Source organism: Elephantulus edwardii, unplaced genomic scaffold (genome assembly GCF_000299155.1).
Source record: "Elephantulus edwardii isolate Elephantulus edwardi_28Jun2011 unplaced genomic scaffold, EleEdw1.0 scaffold00190, whole genome shotgun sequence".
NCBI classification, from domain to species: Eukaryota; Metazoa; Chordata; class Mammalia; order Macroscelidea; family Macroscelididae; genus Elephantulus; species Elephantulus edwardii.
Window position 1 is genome coordinate 1,651,396 of NW_006399940.1, and position 5,518 is coordinate 1,656,913.

Consider the following 5,518-nt stretch of genomic DNA (forward strand, 5'->3'; position numbering starts at 1 on the left):
TGACCCTTAGCAACCAACCATCAAATTTCTGAAGGTGCAAATATTTATAAGCCTTTGATTTCTGTAAGAACAAATTGCTGCATCTTTCTCATGCAGGGGAATAGTGGATTTGAACCATCAATCTCTCAATTAGAAGGCAAGATTGTAAACACTGTACTATTAGGGCTCCTTTGCATTAATTCAGTGTCTTATAAGTATTCTTGCCAATATTTCAGTACAGTGATAAAGATATCTTTTTTGTTGCAGTGATATATCCTTTATGTATTATGATAATGGGATCTTAATTATTATTGTACCTTTAAACATACTTTGAGAGTCATAATGTCTTGTCATTTTAGTCCTGACGATTTAAGTTGAAAACTTCCAACAATCCACTGAGGACTAAGTTAGATTGCGCTAACCTGCTCTGAATGTGAATTCCAGATACTATGACTTACACAACCCCACGTAAATATTAAACTTGGGTGATTAGTGAAAATTTTCATTGATAAAAGAATATCTGTATTTTCTTATTTTACTTATCCTCTTATGTCTAAATATGTTTGTGGAGAGAACACAAATGGTATTTACTTTTTATTTATTTTTATGTGTTTTATTATTTCTGAGGCACTTAAGCAAGTGTTATATACACACTTATTCCTTCAAACTTCATTACAATTTCAGATGGCTTGATTAACATCCCTTTTTCATAGACAAAAAAAAGAAACACAAAAACAAAAAAAAAACCCAAACCTAAACCACTAAAATGCCACATTTCACCCATAACATTAAAATAATTTGCTTAATGTCACATAGCTAGCAGCAACCTGAACTGGCATTCAAAGGTAAGCACTGCTACTTAAAAATCATTTTTGAGCCTCTGTTGTACGTATGTCAGTATATTTGTGTGGTTTTTCACAGGTGTGCAAAACTGAAAGGTGAAAGAAAAAGAGATTCTTTATACAGAACTTTAAAAAAAAGAGATAAAAAATTGAAGTGAAATTGAAGAAAATGGAGAAAGGGAAAAAGAATGTTTTTATGACTAACACACCAAGAGGCAGGCATCAGAACAGAGCAAGGCAGCCCTGGATGGTTCAAAATTGGGAAGGGTGTATGCCAGAGATGTCCTGTCTCCGTACCTTTTCAACCTGTATGCGGAACAGATCATCTGTGAATCTCAAGCTGTGTCATTAGTTGTACAGATTTTTCAATATTTTTATAAAAGTCAATTTACTATGACCTATCTTAATTCTCCCTCGTACAATGAATCTTTCTTAATGAATCTTTAACTTAATTAAGGGCAAATATATACTTACTTGGAAGCAGAATTGACATCTACTTCCTAAAAACATGCCTTTATAAACATTAGAGAAACGATGATAGTTATAGAATAAGGTTTACATCTTTTGTTCATAGGGTCTCTAGGAGTCATACTCCACTCTAACACGCTTAATAACAATAGCAATAATATATATTTATTAATGAAAATTTTATTAGCTTCAAGTATATGAAAAAAATTGTTTATGCAAATTTCTGCACTATATTCATCATTAACAGTTCTATAACGGTTTGGTTTAAATTAATTTATTAACCATTTATTTCTATTTGGTTGCATTTATAGATATGCTATTGAATTAATAAAATCAGAAAGGCTTAGAATCATTTTTTTTCAGAATGACATTAAAGCATATTGTCAAACACTTTATTTTCTTTCTGTTGTATAGCAATGTAATTTAATTTTAACTTAAATGAAAGAAATTGGTATATGTATCAGTGATAACTTAAATCTGTTTAGTGTTAACTAAATCAACATAACTGAGTTGGAAAATATTTGCAATGAAATGAATTCATTTTAACATAAACTAGTATGAAATATTTATGTGTCATCATAGCATCAAATATCTTTATTACTTTGCTCTAAGTAATCTAATATTTATATTTTCTAAATCTAATCAAAATATTATGCATAGAAGTTATTACAATTCATGTATAAGCATAAATATTCTTCCTCTATAAGAAACCTGTTCAACATTTTACTTACCTGTAATTACAAATTAAATACAAAAACTTGATAGTTTCTGTATATTGTTCTTCTTGACTTGCCCAAACCCATGCACATTTGGTCACGCCAATATTTAGGTAGCAGTTTACAGAAGGAATATAGAAAATACTACTGGCAGTATGGCTGTTTTCTACAAACAAAAAATGAAGTGTGAATTTGTAAAGAATTGTGGCTTCCAAAGAGAAAGTAAAACTGTAAATAATGCAAATTGGCAGGATTATAGAATATAATGATTCCAAAGAATATTCTGAGTTATATTTGGCAATCATATTGAAGGAAACAGGTTACTCTATTTTGCATGTTGCTAAGCACTGAACGTGTAGCTAAGGAATTCAACTATGCTAGAGAAAATGAAAAATACACTGCAATATTACACTCATTCAAGAACCACTATTCTACCTAAGGTACGTGGTAGAGTGGTTAAAAAAAAAAGGAACATTTTCTTACATTGTTTAATTCTGAGCATTGTTAAAGAGTTTTTAAATCATAGTTTATTTTATTTTCTGATTGTATTTTAAGAGCATTTTTCATATATATGGATATCAAATTATCCAAACAGATTTCATACCTTGAGTATTATTGTAAGTTACAGGGTTGATAGCAATTAATTTAAAACAAAACAGCAATAACTAGGTGTTTTAGGGAACAGCAGAAGGCATTAAGGGTTGAGAGTAACTTTATTAAGAAGGTACAACTATAAAATTACATTAAAAAATTCCCTTAGTGAAAATATTAATTAAAAAACTCACAGCTGTTGAGCGAGAACTGATTTCATATCTGACCCTTTTGTTGGTTCTCAAAGTGTAGTAAATGGCCCTGGAAGTGACTATCTATATAACTGCTACAGAGTCACTGGTGTATTAAAACATTAGAAAGGCTACCAGTCTTTGGATAGTAGTTCAATTCCTTATTACTAATAAAAAAATAAAATTATTTTTCAATTTAATAAAATATTTGTCCATTTACAAATATTTTATATACAAAAAAAGACCCCATTATGACTGAGGCTTTTAAACATTATATCAAAAAAGAGTAGAGCACAAGACATTTTTTAGTTGATTAGAAATTATTTTTATTTAAGTGATTGTCTATTCACATATATTAACTTATAAATATAATAAGTAAAAACTAGTAGTATAGATTAATATTTTTGTTTTAAAGAGTCACTACACATTATAAAAGTGCTTAGTTTCCTTTTTAATAATTTTCTAAAATAACATATCAGTTAAGATAAATACTAAACATCTCTTCAATAACTCAACAAAAAACAAAAACAAAAAAAAACCATCTGGCAAATTTTTAACTATTTCATAAAAAGTCTAGGGAGTTAGGTAAGAGAGAAATGACATTTGAGGGTTTCTTAAGATACAGATGATGAAATAAAAAAAATGTAATTAGAGTAACTTATATTCTTATAGACTAGGCACAAGATGTGAATATTTTACGTATTTAACACAGAGTATCACATATTCTCTGTGTTGGCCAACAATAAACTGTATTCAGCCTTTATAAATGATCAGACTGTGGTGACTTCCCAGACTTGGCAACTGTTGAAAATACTTCCCATGACGAGACTAGGTGTTCATTATATGTCTAGTATGACTGTAATGTACATTTAATTATTAAGGAACGATAATCCCCAAGAAGCGTCAGTCTCTGTATAACCACTGTAGAAAATGGTTTCACAAACTTAGGAAGTAATGTAAAACGAAACCACCTCTTCTAAACATTTTAAGAACTATCCAGTTTGTTACAGGCTTCTTCAATGAAAGTCAACATTTTCTTCATCTGGGAGGAATTATGATGACTCTGTAAATCCTCTAAAAGATCATTCTGGTTTGGAATCAGCATCAAAGTTTCTTCCTGAAGTATAGGTGCTTTGGGACTCTCCTGAGAAAGTTCTGGAAGATTGAGTACCTCACTATGATCCATGAGAAACCTGTTTTAACTTCTTTTCTTTTTCCACCTCTGCTGTCAGAACTTGAATTTTGTTCTTTAGGCTCTCAATCTTCTCAGTCATTAACTCTGTGATCTCCTCCAGTTTATCTACTTCTTGCAATAATGTCAGGCTTTCTTCGTTTGCTCTATGTTGTGCCATTTCCATTTTCAGTACAGTACACTTCAGTCTAGGTACATCAGTTAGATTTTTCAGTTTTGTGGGAGGGACTTCTAGCATTTCACACAGCTGCACCAATCTTTTCTTCAGGGAGTTAAGATGGTAGTGAACATGTTCATTTTCACTACGAGTTTTACTCAAAATCGTCCTTGAGAAAATAAACACTTTTTATGTTTTCTTCTATTCATTGTTTCCAACCTCTTTCTCGGACTCAATTTCCTCATCACCAATTTTTCTTTTTTTATTTCTTATTAACTGCTGAGAATTTTTCTTGGATGGATTTTTTTTGCCAGCCATACTGATCACTGCCTTCTCTTCTGGCATCAGGTTAGCACCGCACAGAGAAACTGCTCCCGCTCAAACAATCAAAAAGGGAGTGGGCCCGGAAGTGAACGTAGACGAAGTCAGAGCACAAGACATTTACTGTGCGTATTGGTAAGGATCTGTGCTGCAATCCTGAAATCTCATGGCTTGAATTGACTAGCTGCTCTGTGGGAGGAGGATAGACAATCTCCTCCTATGTGATTGCTGCCTCTGAGAACCCACTGGTGGGTCAGCTATGGGTTGGTCCTGACTTGATGGTACACAACAACATAAAGAAAATAGAGTGAATGACCTTAAGTTTCATAAAATTCTTAGAGTAGGCTGTAAAAATACCCAAATTGAGCCAGGTTTGAAAGCAAGAAAAAGGAGAGGAACTATCGCTCTTAAGGTAAGCCACATAAGGAATAGGTGATAATATGTTAAAGAAAATCTCCCTTAGTGTAACTTCTAGGTCTGCAGAGAAGGAGACATGATTTAATGGAGATTTTTTGACACAACCTCCTTGATCTTTCAATTCAGCTTTGGAGTTTTTTTCCTTTACATGATGTGCCACTCAACAGAAGTGACTTTGATCTTCTGAAGTATCTTTACCAGGAATAATTTCCTCTAATATTCTACGTCAAAAAGTCATGAAAGGATTTGAAACCAGTATGATGAAAACTAAAGGAACTAAACCTTAATGTTCTATGAAATCAAGAGGCACAGAACTGATATTTTCCATATTTAAGTACTCAGAAGTAAATATTGAAAAGTTTAGAGTTTAGATATTTTGATTTATCTTTTAAATTACACATACACCTTGCTAAAAATTATTTGAATAGTTGTTGTTGTTATGTGTCATTGAGTCACCTGTGACTCACAGCGACCCTATGTACAACATCCCCAAACCATGCTCTATTATATGCCAATATCACTGATTCTGACACACCTACCCCAATTACCCCAGTCACTGAATCAATTCACCTCATAGAGGGTCGTCTTCCTCTCCTGCTCTGTCCCTCCATCCTCCCAAGCATGACGTCCTTCTCCAAGGACCG

General features: G+C 32.3%; 1 pseudogene; it reads right to left on the reverse strand.

Moving 5' to 3' along the window:
• Positions 1-3,772: 3,772 nt before the first annotated feature.
• LOC102847931 overlaps positions 3,773-5,518 on the reverse strand; it is a 22,238-nt pseudogene continuing 20,492 nt past the window's right edge.